Source organism: Pseudopodoces humilis, chromosome 7 (genome assembly GCF_049639895.1).
Source record: "Pseudopodoces humilis isolate 2021_Gansu_Grassland_sample_001 chromosome 7, ASM4963989v1, whole genome shotgun sequence".
NCBI classification, from domain to species: Eukaryota; Metazoa; Chordata; class Aves; order Passeriformes; family Paridae; genus Pseudopodoces; species Pseudopodoces humilis.
The window spans coordinates 46,054,057-46,070,726 of NC_142206.1; the positions used below are offsets into that span (position 1 = coordinate 46,054,057).

General features: G+C 43.7%; 1 protein-coding gene across 4 annotated transcripts in view; it reads right to left on the reverse strand.

Moving 5' to 3' along the window:
- Window positions 1-16,670, reverse strand: part of FOXN3 (forkhead box N3) — a 211,311-nt gene that overhangs the window by 167,826 nt on the left and 26,815 nt on the right. For 3 of the 4 annotated variants that reach the window (XM_088057356.1, XM_088057355.1, XM_014249851.2), the window contains exon 2: window positions 5,410-5,534. The exons of the other annotated variant lie outside the window; for it this stretch is intronic. The gene's annotated coding sequence lies outside the window, so the exon portion shown is untranslated. The remainder of the gene's footprint in view (window positions 1-5,409; window positions 5,535-16,670) is intronic. 4 annotated transcript variants of the gene reach the window in all.

A 16,670-nucleotide genomic window follows, 5' to 3' on the forward strand; every position in this document is an offset into this window, starting at 1 on the left:
ATGAATAACAGTATTTCCAGAAAGCTGTTTACAGCACCACAGACAGTAAACAGACAAATTTTAAAGATTAATAGGCATTCATTTATTATGTTGCACTCTCTTCAGTTTTCCCAGACAATCAAATTGGTAAATTAGAGCCATAATTTTCCACCAATTAATACCAGATGTGACACATTTTGACATTAAAAGAGTAAATATAAGAGAACTGTCAAATACTTCATATTCCTAATGTAATACTGTCTGAATAGAAAACCTAAAATCCTCATGCCTCAGACTTACTCTGAAACACAGACACAAAGGATGCTGATGTTTCCAACTACTGCATGTTCACAGGCTGCGCACTGTCCCCTTGACAGCTGCTAACACTTTTCCCAAATGCATGTTGACTAAAAAGCCCAACCCCAAAGCAGTATTTATACCTGTAATCCAGCACAGGACATAGTGCCACAACGTCAGAGGAGATACCAATAAAAAGCAAAAGAAAATGCCAAAGACAAATGGGAATTATTGCATGTTTTCAGCGCAGTACAGGACAAGGATAGTTAACAAAGCTTTTAGAAAAGAAAATTAAATCAAAAAATCTTGTTTTACTGCTTCTCTTTTCCAACAGTTTCTACTCTGTGACATTCCAGCATCAGTTCCAGGCCAGTCTGCAGAATGCCACAGTCCCACAGAGTTACACAGGCTCTGTGTTAATACAACTGATCACAGCAACCAGGTCAAGGGTATCTGCCTGGCACACATGGACTGGGGGACAAACCTGCTCTCTGTGTCCCTCTCAGTTCCCTCAGGCAGGCTGGACCCTACTCCTCAGGACCCAGAAGTGCTGCCAGCACTGTTCTGGTATCCAGAGAAGAGAGACATGAAGCTCTGGGAGCAATTAAAGCTCATCTCCTTTGAACTCAGATCATCTACAGTTTTGGGGAGGTGGGAACATACCATAGAATAGCTCTCCTTTGCTTCAATTATCTCCATACTCCCTTTTTCCATATAGTCCCAGACAGCAAAGATTTTTGTTGGGCTAAAGGTGACTTAGCAAAGAAGGAGATAGCCCCTTCACACACCACATTGCCCCTGCCAGGCCCTCAAGCAAATCTTCCTATGAATTTTCCCCATTCACACCATGGAGATGAAATGGGATCATACAGTCTATCATCAGTGTTGCAGAGCCCTTACTTTGTCAGTGAGTCTGACAAAAATTCCAGTTATCTCTTCCCAAATGCACCAGGCAATGATTTCTGCAGACTTCAGTTTTCACTACACTTTAAAATAAGAGATTGAAAACACGAGGATGCCTAGAAACAAGAGGTCTTTTCCATTGGTGGTTGCTCTGCAACCTGAGGCAGCAGGCAGAGATCCACCATAATTATATCCCGTTGGCAAAGTCATTGAAGTAAAATGCAGCTGGGTGAAAATCACTCTTCCTCTTGTACCTCACCATGCTCGCAAGGAACAGGCTTCCCACGCACAACCATATGTCATGTTTTGCCAGCACAGCCAGGTAGCTGATGGGCTTCCTAGTGGCCAGAACATAACCAGCCAAATCTGGTACTCAAATCAGAAATCTTTTTCCTTGATTAGAAGACACAGGCTCTGATGCATTTTGACTCAGATTAACTGGCATTAACTGGCTCCAGAAACAAAGCTGGACTGGAAAGGGGCTCAGTTAAAATTGCAGTGACATTACCAGGAATCTGCAGAAGGGTCCCAGAAGAGTTCTGGATCGAAAGCAGACAGTGCAAACCTGCAGTCAACTGACACAGGGGAGGACCAACCCAACTGGCCCTACAACATTCATGATGGGATGAAATACAACCCAAGGCTCCAGAGTGGTTACACAGCCTGCCCCAGCCTCTGTAGACACTTTCCTGGAAAGATATAAGAATAGGGCTTGAAGCAGAATTCGACCCCAGGCAGGAATATCCCCCTTCCAGGCTTTTCCCATAAATAGGTAGTGGGGGGGCAGAAGGGAATGAACTTTAAATGGTTTTGCAAGAGGAGCCCAGATGAAAGCAAATCATCTACAACTGAGAAAATCCAATCTACTTAACTGTCCTGCACAGAACTAATTTTGCCTGGTGCAGCTGTGACCTTCACAAACATCAGGTCAGCAGCCTTACTATCGGCATATGAAGGTAGAAGATAGTCGTCCCCAAGCAGGCCTCCCGAATGTCAGAGAGAAAAGAGCTCTTTTATAAAGCACAGTCTCTGGATCAAGAGGCATATTACAGAAAGATTACACTGCAAATCTAATCCCCTATCCCTAATGCTCAACAATCTGATACATGAACCCGCCTTTCATCAAAGAGCTGGTGATTGCAGTATTGGGCAATCTGAGCTATGGGTAGGCAATGGGGCTGCCAGCTGTGTCAGTCAGCTCAGGCACAGGTGGAAGGTCACACCAGCTCCTCCTGGTAAGGAGTCCTTACACACACCTTCATCCAGGTACACATTGCAGCACATCTGGCCAATGAGTTTTAAAAAGGGTCTTAACATTTTCCATAGTGCTGGTACAAACCACCTCCTGATCACCTTGCCTACAGTTATTTGCGGAATGCCCACCAAATCTGACTGCTTTCAGTCTTTAATGTTTAAACTGACTATGGACAACCTCATTCACTCCTCCCAGATAGGGCAACAGAGCACAGGCCAGAAAGAGTCATATTTGTTAACCCTTTCTAGCCAAAAGGCAGGCATACAGAAAAGGTAGCTGTGCAGGTCCCACCTGCAGAAGGCAGAGGTCCTGCTCAAGGGAGCCAAGTGACTTGTACCAGAATATGTTGGCCAGTCAGTGCTGTCCAAGTGAGGATGCATTTCTAACACATGCTACTGGTGTCACTCCTCACCTTCCAATAGGCACCATGTAGGTCTAGGTGGTAAAGCTGTAAGGTTTGTACTTCTAAGCTCAAGCACCAGAAGAAAAATCATCTTTCTCTCATAATCTTAAATCAGGAATAAGCTCAAAACAAGGCAATATAGAAACATTTCTTTGAAATCAGAATCAGGCACATTAGCTACAAGAAGTTCCTTTAAAGTAATCAGAGGACATGGCCTTAAAAAATGTTTAATGGCCATGTCTTCCCTGTAGGAGTGATCTCAGAGTGCACAGAAACTACCTGTGTCACAGACCAATGGTTTTCAACAAGTGAAAACATTGCTATATACTGTAAACCTCATTTAAGTATCTACAAATAGTAATGGGAGGAGTAAACTTCTTGTCAGGAGGTGTAAGTTTGCTATATGAGGAACCCTCATCACCAGTAAAAATTTTTAAGTGGTCCACAGTGGAAAGAGGTGTAAAACCACTGCTGGAGATTTCTCTGTAATTGGCCATGGGACAAAGACTGACATATACCTCTGCAGCTGAAAAATTCTTTAGGATGTTGATAAAATAATTTGGCTAAAGGGAGAAACATGCCAAAAAAGTTTCATTTTATTCATTCAGTTCCTGTCACTTTAAAAGAAATAACAGTTGATCCCATGCTCCACGCCTGCACAGCACATGTAAGCACAGTGCTCACCACCAGCACTTCTAGGATAGCAGTGACCTTTTTTGTTATCACAACTCATTCTTATCACACCATTTGTTACCATACGCGCTTTTTTCAGGAGCCTGTACTCCTGCTCTCTGAACATGAATCCCAGACTGTCATCCTGAGAGAGAGGGGCACTTCCACGTCATGGATCTCCTGGCTTTGCTGAGAGATGCCTGTTAATGGATGGCTGAAGGTGAAAGCTGAACGGATTAAAACTAGCACTAATTCACCAGTGGAACAAACTACTACAGGAAGCAGTGATCTACACCTTGTCACCTCTGACATGTCAGGATCCAAATGCAGACAGCATTTAATAAAAGACCAGTTACTGGGTGTACTTGTCATCTGTATTATATAGGGTGTGATGCTCCCTAGCACTATGAGAGCTTCTCCACTTCATATCTGGGGCTCTGGGACTCCTTGTCCACATACCCAGCAGACTGACTGCAGTGCTAGTTTTATGATATATGAGAGATGCGAACCATTTTGGACTTTTTCCAAATCAGGAAACTTTTTATTCCTCTAGCAATCTCCAGTCTGGAATTCCTCTGCTTCTGTCGGAGGAGTTCTTGGTGACTCACGTGTGGATTGGGAGCTTTCTCAGCCCACAGCTGAAGGCAAGGGTGTTAAATATTTAATAAAGAGACAGCTTTTCTCCCAAATGTTTTGGATAAATAGCTGCTAAAAGAAACCAAAATACAAAAGGGTTTTAGCTGCTGGAATAAAAATATCTTTTTCCCTTCCCAACAACCACCGAGCTGCCCTCACCTGGGTTTTCTCCCTGGTGCTCACAGCTGTCCCCAGCTCCCACCACTGGCCCATGCCTGCACTCAGGAGGGAACCACACTTCAGCCAACCTCCTGCAGCTAGGCTCAGCTTCAGTTACTTAAACTACAGTGAGGAGGAATAGTAAAAGTAGCAGAAGTTTTAACTGTAGTCTAAAAGCTGCTGTGGCCTTACAAGTGTGGTGCTCCTGGCTGGGCCCTGATGGTGCTAACAGTTGTTAAGCAGCAGATATGGTAAGAGTGGCAGGGTGTTCAAGTAGTTTTACCCTGTAACTGTTGCCACATAGCAAGGCACCGGAGACATGCACCCTCACTTGTCTGACTGTTTTTTAATAAGAGGAAAGCAGTGAACATTCAAGAATTTCTACTTTTTAATGTCCAATTAAATATCAGTATTAAGGAAGTAACTGGACCTTCTTAGGTCCATGGTTTCCAACACCTAATTATCTGCTAACTTTATTCCACAGGACTATTATGTGATTACGTTCTTTATTTCCTTTCCATAATTACCACCTAGTTAAAATACTCCAAGTTGGAATGCAAAAAAAGAAAATGAAAGAAAGGATCAAATTCTTGGACTGTGAATTATAAACTTGGTTTGGTATCTGCCTACAGACATAGCAGGATGAAATCCTTATTTAAGCATCAAACAGGATTTATTTAGGCATTCTGTTATCTCTGTTGAAGTATCAAAACAGCACATACCATTGTGCTGCTAAACCCTATCAGAGTTCCTGCCATATAGGGCGATAAGAGGTATAGACATTGGGTCAGGATTTGGCCACTGCTCAGCTGAGAGAGAAATGTGCTTTCTCTGTGGCTGTCCTCTTGTTAAATCCTCTGCTTTCAACTTGAGGGTACATACAACCACCCTCAGTGTTATGTGTAGCAGCTGATGATCTCCAAGACCCTAGACTTTTAGTAAAAAGTCCTGAAGGTGGTTTGCACCAAGTATCCATAGCACCAACTTTTCCTCACCAGGTCATTTGCTGGGAATGTGCAAACTGATTAATTTCAACTTGTGCAGCCACGAGCAAGGACCTGTCAGTAGGGGACTGTCACCTGAAACGTGCTGCTATAAAGGTTACCTCTGGCATTTATCATCCGCAGGCTGAGAGGCAGGACTCATCTGCTTTGGTGAACCTTCTTCCGAGCCAGTGGCACTGCACGGATGCAATCAGCGTGTCCTGCATTGTTCCAAAGCTGTCAACATCTGTCAGGAATAGTAAATTTTACTTTATCTTGTTTCAGTGGAATGAGTTTCCATAAAAAACTATGTAAATAATGCTAAGAATAATAAAGAAAATTCGTATACAGCTTGGCAGGAATTAGCCACAGTTCTTGCAGAGACTGGACAAGCACCACAGTACCACACTGCTACCAGCTGCAGCCCAGCTCTGCCATCCATGGAAGGAGGGTGAATTCTAGAAGGTGGTTGCATGGCTTTACTGGGAAAACTGCAGGACAGGATCCATAAATACAATAATACTTCCTACTGGAACTCACGTTTTCTGAAAGACTGAAACTACGTGCCTACTCAAGCCAAAAGAAAAAAAAAAAAAAAAAGGCAAAATATAAAGAAATCAACTTATAAGCTTGTTAGTGATACAAACCAAACAAAGGAATAAAGACTAACTCAGAAACATCAAGTAGAAGTCAATGTCTGCCTTTCACTGTACCTCATATAAATACACAGTCCTTTCTACCCGCTTCAATGGACGCTTCAAACAAATCAAGCTCTTTGAGATATTTCACTAGACTAAAATCACAAATTCTGATTTTGCTTATGCCTTGTTTCTGCTGCCTACAGTCTCCCCATCTTGTTTAAGCACAGCATGTATCTGCAAACAGAATGGCAGCAGCCTTTCTTGCCCCATGGTGAGCACCAGCACTGAGTGGGTCAGCAAAGATGGTCAGCAGCTCCTAAAAAGAGAGACGGGCTCTTGCCCATCAGTAACCAGCAGACAGTAGCTAAATACCTGCAGTTATAATCATGGGAACAGCTAACATGCCACATACATGTGCAACGCCTTGTATCTGAGGATCTGTATGTATGAATGGTTCACCTTTCTATAATCCCTCCAAAGACAGAAATAACAACATTTCCCCTCCCTTCTCCTCCCTGCCAAATCTCTAAGTTTTGCCCACTTGACTCAGAGAAGGAGACTTTGCTTGCACTATCTTCAAATATTAATAGTGAACTGCCAAGGCACATTTCTTACTGTGATGCACTTGTATAGCTCTGAGTAATTCCCACTGGCATTAATGAGAATAGCTTATATAAATCTCTTTGCCTCATTCCATAATCACGACCATGGCTTTAAAGAGGGCGATACGCAATTTCTGTGCCTCCCCACTACAGGATAGAGCAGTTCCCATTTTCAGGTTCTCTGTACAGCACAGGTTAGTCAGGCTACACCAGTCAAACACCAAGTTAGGGCATCACCCCATACCTGTACCTCTCATGGAGCTAAACTACAATCACTTCCCTAAGGAAAGTATTTTCCTTGCCTGGATGTAGAACATTGTCTGAGCCATTCTGAACAGGTGGTTCTGCTTTGAGAATTTAAATTCCTGCTGGAAGGAAGAGCACAAAAATGCTTATTTTTGTTTACAGTAACATCTCATTATAGCAGTTACCATTATCATAATTTCGTGGCCCCTTTTCCCTGCCAGCAGAGTTCAGACGGTTTTTTTGGTGAAGGAAAATCTTCCATCTCACAAGTAAGTGACTACCTTAACTCAAAGTATTCATCTGAGGGAAATTCAAAGAGAGGAGACAGCATTTGGTCCCAGCAGGTGAATTCCCAGGTCCTGGGACCTTGTGGGAGAAGTTGGCTCCTTCCCCACCCACAGAACTTCCTCAAACCATCCTAGGAAGCCTTTTTGAGGGTAAATTTTCCCAGTACTATTGGGATGCTGCAGCTCTGCACTGCCAAGCAGATATGCCTGTCTAATTCTGAAACAACTCTATTCTTGCAGTGCAACAATGCCAGCTCATCCAAGCCCCGTTAAATCCCCTAAGAATGATTCACAGCAAACTGAACCATATTTGCTTCCAGTTCATTATCACACTCACAACTGGTAATTTTGGAAATTTTATTTTCTGAGTTCAGCAGCAGGCTACAGGCTGTACACCTCTTGCTACTGGACATGCCTGAGAGAGATGCCTTTCTCTTTTCTTTGTCCCCTTCCCTGTTCTGCCTCCTTAGAGGGGAATTAAGGCAGCAGAGAACTGTAAAAGCTCTGACAGTATCCACACCACAAAATCCTAAGTAACACATGAACCAGAGGAAAAGCTGTCTTTAACCTGCTGGACCAGTCCCAGGATAAATGTTTGCTCTAGGCAAGGACAAGACAAGTAGGTTCTTTAGTATTTTTTGTTTAATATCCTTTTAACGTGAGCCTGGACTGGTGCACAAATGAGCACAACTGCTCAAATGAGTCACATTTCTTTTTTAGGGCCTTGTTCTGGCAAAACTCCCACTGAGCTCAGCAGGGGTTTGGCAGAGTGGGAAATGAGGAGCAGCCCAGGACCCAGATCTGTGGGATGGGTACATGAACACAGGGCAGCATTTGATTAAATACATCCAAGTTCTAAAACCTGTGAGTATCTGTAATCTTCACAAATGGCAAAACAATACAATTTAAACCAAAATGCTCAGAGACAAGACAAAACCAGTGCTGAGATGCCAGATTGCATCGTTATCAGTTCTTAAAGCTCATGGTACCTTAAGTGCATTTAAAGGATCATAACTATTACAGCCCAATTACCACTGGAACCCCAGAGCAGGTGCACTCATCTAAACCAAAGCCTCAGAGAAAGCAATTCAAACTGAAATTGCTACAGGATTTTCGAAGTGTGAAAGGGACTTGTTGAGAGTAATTAAAGGCTCCAGGATGTAAAATAAAAAGGACATATCCTATCCAGACACACGGGAAAGAAAGCACCAGCTCCAGATACTGATGCAGGAGCTGAGCTCCCCAGCAACTGAGTGGGCACCCAAACAGGGCCAGGGCAGCCAGGCCAGTGGGGTAAACAGGGGAATCTGTCTGCATGGACCCTGCTTGATACCATGCCATTATCACGAAGCAATTAATATGACAATTACTGGCTAATGTGCATGCTATCTCCAGGTAAATATGGTCTCCACCATAGGATGGCATGGCCAAGGCAAGACCTCAGCAAGCAAAGGAGGGTGGTAGCTTGTATGGAGATCACAGACACAAATTTAGGCTAAGACACTGGTGCTATCAGCTGATAGCACCAGGAGGTTTGGGGAATGCAGAAACCAGCAGCAGAACAAAACATACAGCAATGCTGAGTCACACACTAAACTGGAGTCAAAAAAAACCCAAACAACACCCCCCCAAGCACAGACAGAAAATAGACTATAACAAAGGAAGGAAATAGAAAGGAACAGGGTTCCCAGGATGTGCTCCAGATTCAGGTGGGATCCCTGAGCCCACCCTGGGACATGTTCCTGGTGGCAGATAAAGATGAGAAACACAGGATTGCTAATTAGGTTATGATACTTCAAATCTTTCTTCTGTTAAAGAAGTACTGTTGTGGAATGGTCTCAGACTCTGGCTACCTCAGAAGGGAAAAAAAGCCATGCAAGTAAGAAGTCCAGGAGTTCCAAGGCTATTCTGAGGAGACTGTGCTTGAATTCCAGGGTGCAGCCAGCAGGGAAGAATTGCAAGGAGCAGAGGAGCAGCAAGGTGGTATCCAGGTGCCCAGGACTCTGGGGCATTGCATACCAAATGTTCTCTGTTTTGGGTCACACCACAGAAACTAAATTCTGGGAGGGGCCTTGGTCCCCTCCCCTGCCCCGGGAGCACAGCTAGGAAAGCAAGCCAAGGAAAACAGGCAAAACCAGCATTTCACATATTTCCCCCCTTTTCAAGAGCCTATGTGACATGCTGTCTTGGGATTTTCACAGTCCACGATGATGCCTGGGCACTCCAGCTTAATCCTAAAAGTCAAAAATAAATTTAAACATTGGAATAAATAAATAGCAATGCTACCCTGCAGAGGGTATTAAAGCATTAATTTCAACAGACAGATGGCATGGAGGGAGAAGGGCTATGTACAGAAGAGTGGAACCAGGAGCTGGAAGTGAATTCTTGACCCTGGCATTCCTATACAGTTGAGTATCTCCCCCTCTCATTAAAAATTAATTTTAAAAAACCAAAAAACAACAAAACAAAATACCACACATACACACAAAAACCAAACCAACACCAAAACCCAAGAAAAAAAAAACACACCAAAAACAAACTGCACAACCCACCAAAAAAACCCCAAAACATAAAAATACAAACAAACAAATAAGCCCACAAAAAAAGCCCCAAACCAAAACCCACCACACACCTTCCATTTGTAGCAGTAACAAGGCCAGGAAAGTGGTAACGGAGGTTTGGCACAAGCTGATAAAGGAGATCTCTCAGAGGAGGTGCTGCATTGGTACACTGTTTCCTGCTGTCCAAATCCAAAAGCTCCTGCTGTGCTTTGCCAGCCCCACATCCCTGGCGGTGCCACGGTCCAGGATGGAATGCCAGGGCCCAAGGCACTAAGCAGGAAAGGGGCAGCACACCCAGCATCATCTCTTTCTCCCACAGATCAGTACAGTTCATGTGCCAACTATCTGGGCAATACACAGCAGTAAGGAAAAATTATGGGCACATGCCTAGATCTCTGACTGCCATAAATTTGTAATTTTATTGCAGTAATAAGTCATAAAAGTGATCTGCTTGCAGCTATTCCATTTCATTGTGGCACGATCCCATCAGATCTCAAAATGCAAAGGAGACAGCACAGGACACAAGCAGGAGGCGTGTGTCCTGCCTCCAGTGCTCAGCCCCCCTGCCAGCCTCAATCCTGCACCCCAAAACCAGGTCAGGGGATGGCGTGCATGAAGGTGCACTGCCCCACTGAGGCCCTCTGCCCAAGGCAGCTGCCCCATACCCTGGCTGCCATACCACAGGTCCTGCCATTCCCATGGCACTGCTTTTCCCTGGTCTCCCACGTCTCCTCCTCGCCCTGCAGCCCCTTGCCCCGAGGAAGACAGGGCAGTGCTCGTGCCAGCCTGGGACCTGCGGGGAATCGAAAACCAGTTTTGCCAACACTGCTGAAATAACTGGATTTATCTGTGGGCATATGGCAGTATCTTCAGGGAGAGAGGAAGCCACTGCTGGCCTTCTTGCCAAATTCCTAGTATTTCTGGAGTATTTACATGTTGTGCATCTCAGGTTTCTCTTCTCCCTCTGGCTGCTTGCTGTGGCAGAATGACGCAGCCTGGCTGGGGGGGGGCAAAGACATCCAGCCCACAGCCCTTGCCATGCTAACTACAGACAGCCAGTTTTAGCTATCTCAACCTACAACAGTTTTCTCCCAGATTTAAGCGGAATAGAAAACAAAAAATTACCCTCTTTTAATGTATCCATAAAACACCACAGCCTACCCCTTGAGACCACAATAGAGTCCAAGGAGAGTTTAGGAGAAAGAGAGCCCACCACAGAGGAGTTTCTCATCCCTGTTCAGACATGGCTCTGAAGAACTGTGAAGGACACAAGCACAAAAGCATAGATAAGTACTTTCAACATAGGATAGATTCTTTCCAAGAGGTGCCAGCTTCACTTTTTAAGTGAGCAGGGAAAATCTACTAGCCAAACGACCTCTGGTGTTGGATTGTCCCTGCTTCCACTAAAAAAATGTACCACCTTTGCCCTCAGAAAGGAGGCAGAAAAAACCCACAAGACAGAGTGGACAAACTCACTGATTGTCTGCACACAGAGGCAGGGGAACCAGAAGAGTTTTCTAACAGACCCTAACTTCAATATGGGCTTCACCAGAAGAAGGATTTGCCCAGCCCTGCCATGTGGCAGCTCATGCCCCAGCAGGAAGTGGATGTGCACAGCCCAAAGGCAGCCTAAAGGAGCTGCACAGCTGACAACAACCAGGAGGAAGGCTCACCTTCAGCAACACAGCCCTTGGCTTCGTTTGAGGTGATATTCACACAGAGATTGCTTATACTGTAAAATTATTCTTCCCTCACACCTTGCAGCCCTGTGTTGAAACACAAACATTGAAAATAACACTCTGAAATGCTCAAAACCTCAAGAGAGGCACAAGCAGCCTTTGGCATCATCAGATGAAGAATCATGACCACAAGTTGCTCCACTGAAAGACAACAAGAAGCCAGCAAGCACACGGTGCCTGGAGGCACCCCCTCGACCCGAAGCTCCCTGTGCGAGCTGCTGCCAGCCACGGCCTCCATCTGCCCGGCTGTCCATTCCCAGGACTCAGACCTGTTCCAGAGCCACAGTTCCAGACATGAAGACATCACAGCTTAGTACCTTCCAGCCATGTTGATGTAACCATTGGCAAGCACAACTACATTTACTTTGAACTGAAAAAAAATCGCTTGCATTCCCAAACTGAGGCCAAGAGCAATTTTGCCAATATATCCAGAAAAGGGATAGTCTTATGTCACCTAAATATTTCCAGAAGATATTATGGAAGGGTTGGATCTCTATTAATGTGTGACAACAGCATAAAATATATCACAATGGTAAAAAAAAACCATATATATTTTCAGAATAGTACATTTTTGAAAAGTAGCCAGCTGGCATACAAAGAGGTGATGTATTGAACAGGTTACAAACAAATGCATGTTCTAACAAAAATGATTTCAACTTTTTCCACTAAGCATTTAAAATATATTGACAGCAATAATTACAATGTTCTTTGAATACTCAACAAAGAGATGGTGGCGTTTCAAAAAGTCCACTTTCCAAAGACTGGATATAATTCTGTGTGCCAGTAAGGTATGTTAGAGAAACAACTACATATTTTTTCATATACATACACTTACAGTAAGTATGTACTAATTTATATTCAAAAATACACATACTTTATACATGCATTCTATATAGACATAAAATACATATATATATAGAAACAAGTCTTAAAGTCTTAACTTTAAAGTTAAGAAGTATAATTCTATAATGTCAGAAATAAACCAAACTGCAGTTTAAATTTAAAAGTCATGAATCTGCCTGACATAAGAATGGAAAAACTTCTGCTCCAGAACTTGCTTTTGTGTCAAATTCTGTACATGGTTAGTGGTATCAGTTTGGTTTAAATTTTCACTAATTGTTTTCACAAACAGCATTTCACTCTTGCTGTAATAATCTGAAGATCAAGCTGGCTGACAAAGGTGATGAGAAATTAGCAAAGAACTAACTGTCCCCAGCTCCTTTCAGCAGGGTGGCAGTGGAGACTTCAAAGCTCCATGAAGCCTCAGCATTCACGGAGTAGCTGGTATAGCTCAGTTGATAGATTAACCTTCTTTATGTATTTCCTTTCATTTCAGTTACAGCCCAGAAGAAAGTGTCTTTTCCAACACAAAATCTTCTAAATCACCAGAGGGAATTCCAGCAAAACAACGTTTTTTTTCCCAGACATTTTTTCTTCATCTACACTTCACAGTGATACTCAGCTTCCCAAAGAGAATCAAACATTATTCTTAGAAGTCTGCATGAACTACTTGTAGATGCCTTCATGTATTGATCCCTCCTTCCATCACAGACCCACTCTGGCCCAGTTCTCCCTGTTCCCGCCCTCCTCTGTAGGCTGACTGAGGAAACAGACGGAGATTGGATTGCTTCAGCCCCCCGCCAGTCTCAGCATCAAGTAACCCTCATCCATGCAGATCTAACACACTCCCATCTACATCAGGGCACAGCTACCTTGTGTCCACCCCCAGCAGGGATGGTGGAGATTTCAGACATGCACTGACTAGCAAAGAGGGATGGCTACCAGGAAATGCACAGATGAAATGTGAAACTTCTCCCCACCTGGGTTTAACTCCAACCTCTGCAACATCCTACAGCCAACAGAAATAACCTAGAAACTGCTAAATTCTAGCACAGGTACTACAGACTTCTCTGGAGCAGGGGAAATGAATTAAGCAGTCCCTCTTTCTCTTCCTTGCCACAGCTCTCTATGGATGTTCACGAGAATCTGCAAATAATTCAAACGGCAGCATTCACCAACAAGATCAGCTCTGCCAATTATTCCTATATTTATCTATTAAATTTAAGAAACCGCTGAGAGGCTGAGCCTGTCGCAGACTGGGAGATGAATTAATTCACCAAGTAAGAAAAGTTTTTAGGAATCTCTTGCCACAGAGTTCTGGCTTGGACCCTCAATGGAGACAGACTGTGGGCTCCACCAGCAAGAGCAGAATCCTAGCAGATCTGTGTGTTTTCCACAGTGGAGTATGGCACAATTAACAGCATTAATGGACAGGCTGTTCATTTAATTCAGTTTTTTGTTCCACAAATAAAGTCCTCTGTCTGTTTTTTATTTGGTTTTATAAATTAACCTCTTTCTTTTCTCATTAAGTAAACAATGAATGAAGGATTACTCTGTGGGAAAGATGCAAGTGCAAAGGGCAGCGGTTTTATACTGCTGCAGCTATTTCCTTTCATGCTTCCAAATAACTCTGCTCTAGAAGGCAGAAAATCATTGACATCTAATCATTTATTTAGTAAGATACACTGTTTTCTTTTAGCTTAGGGAAACTTGTGGCTGGAAAGCTATGCTGAAAGTTGGTCTGGTTATGAACGGCCTCTGGTCCTTCACATGGTGATAGAGAAGCCATTTGCGTGTGCCGGACATCGAGCAGCGGTGCAGCACAGGGAAGGACAGACCACAGCCTGGTGCAGTTTGCTATTTGGACCTGAAGTTCCTGTCAGTCTCATCAAAGGGTTTTCCATCTTCACTGCACCTCTGGTACCAGGCAGTCACGCAGCTGAGGATCCCAGAGGGCTGGCTGAGCCATAGCTAACTCTGAGGTGGATGTTTCCAGCAGACACTTCACTGCTGGTTTGTTTGCCTCGAGGGCACCTTCTTTGATTGCCCCCCACCTTTCCCTGTATGGGTGGTAAAATGCTGAGAAAAGCTAAGCTTTACAGCAGTAAAACCTATTTTTTTCCCTTAATTTCTCCCCTTTTAAAGTATAACAGCAGGCTGACAGAAATGGCCATTTGTGTCTGCTCAGTGCTGGTAGGACACCCTCAGAGCACTGGGTGCAGAGACAGTGAAGTACAGGAGCAAGACACGTGGAGGGCTGCTATGGCCAGGGAGCTAAGGTATGGAGAGGCTGAGGCAGCAGGGCTTCTTCGGTCAAAACAAGGCTCCAGGGAGAGCCGTTTACAGCCACCCTGGTATGGGAGGGTATAAGAAGTTGAGTGGATTTCCTTTGGAGGACTACAGGAACAGGGCAAGAAACAACAGACACAAGCTGAGCACAGAAAGCTCCAGCTGGATTATGAACAAAAAAAAATCCACAAAAACTACAATGAGAGTAGTGAAGTGTTTGAGCAGATGAGCCAGGGAGGCTGTGAAATCTCCATCTGGGAGCAGCTGGCTTTTATTGGCCCTTAGCAGGCCGTTGGAATAGACAACCACCAGCAGTCCTTTCCAGTGTAAATTATTACTCTGTGATGCTGTGGTCAGGTTTTGGAAACAAGGAAGGTTTTGACACTGCATGCACAAGCAGATCTGGCCTAGTCAAAGCTAAAAGCAGTAGCCAAAGAGTAGTTACCTCCTCCACCTTTTCAAAATCTCTCTCTTCAAAATCCAACAAACCTGAAGATGTTTACAGAATCTTATTCCTGTGAACTTACACTTGGCCACTGCTGAAGGCTCTTGGCACTGGACTGGACTGGTATGGCCTTCATAACAGGGTACTTTATGCCCCTGCTGCCAATGGGGTCACTGCATGACAACTGGGTACACAACTTCTCATCTCACCAGCAGGAAAAGCCTTGGCATGACATAGATTGCACCCATGTGCACCTATGGTGAGCAAGTAATGTGTGTGCAAGGAGCTTGTGTGGTCAAGAGCCTCTAAAGTAATATAGATAGCCACAATATGGGTATGCAACACCTCTGTGGTCTCATTTTGGTGCTGTATGCCCCTTGCTGCTGCAGCCTACTTTATGTCTGGAGTGCTAACAGAGAATTGCAAGCCGGTCTCACTAGTGTGCACCCTGCTCTATATTCAGACTAAACTCTACCACCAAGTCTGGTTCCTGTGGTACAAATGCAGTTGTATTCAAAACTTCCAATGGACAAAGGTAATGAGAAAACATACTGGAGACCTCACAGATACACTACCAAAGATGGAAATTTAACCAGTATCCAATCCACATTTCTCTTAGGCCTTCCACAGCACTGAGGATGAAGAGTCATTTCCTGTCAGTAGCCTCCTCAGTGAGATTCCTCTAACAGCAGCTCTGCCAAGCCATGGACCACCAACACCATCAGACGGAGGCCATAGAATCCTACAGGCAAACTGCCTCTTCCCTGGGAAAGCCTCATTTCTCCAGAGGCCAGCACACAGAAAGGTCTCTGACAAATCTTCTGCTTTCCGGTTCTGTGCTTCATTCCTGTCCAGATGAACAAAACTGTTTTATTTAATTAGATTTAAAGGAATTTTGGAATTTTGTTTCACTAGGGGCAATTAACCAAGAGCACTGTATCCTACTGCCCTCGTTCTCACTTATCAATCTTTATGTCATCCAGAAATTTTATCAGAAATAATTATATATTTACTTCCATATCACTGCCAAAAATGATGAACAGCATGAGGCTTCTGACTGATCCCCGCAGACTTACATTAAAAAATGTTCACATTCAGTAAAGATTCCCTATTGACAACTACTTTTTGAGCTCTGTCAGTTACCTTGTTCTTAATACATTTAAGATATGCTTCAGTAAAAGTATACAGTAATAATATTTTAATAATAATGTCATGTGGAATAAAATCAAACGCCTTACAGAATTTAAAGTATATTATATCTACACAGTTATCTTATCCTCCAAACTTCCAATCTTATCAGATAAATCAGGTTTGTTTGACAAGACATATTCTCCAAAAAAGAATGCTGAATGGCATTAATTATATTCCCTACTCTTAATTCTCTAAATCTTCTCTCAGTTCTATTCTTTTGCCTGGGATTGATGTCATGCTAAGCTGCTGGCAGCTACCCGGGATCTTCCTCTTGCACACGTTTGCTCATTGTGAATTTCCAAGAGGCTTAAGAAGTTAATAGAAACAGACCAGAGATCTTCTGTATCAACTTCTTTTAGAATTTTTGACCACAAGTTATCTATAATCATTCACCAGAAAACCTTTAAGCACTACCTCACTTCACCGTATTGCACAGACTGAACTGCGGGTGCTGTGACACGGCACATAGCTCCTCCTGGACCTCATCACACACAGCAGGGTCAGACCATGGACAGAGACTGACCAAAGACTGACCAGTCACA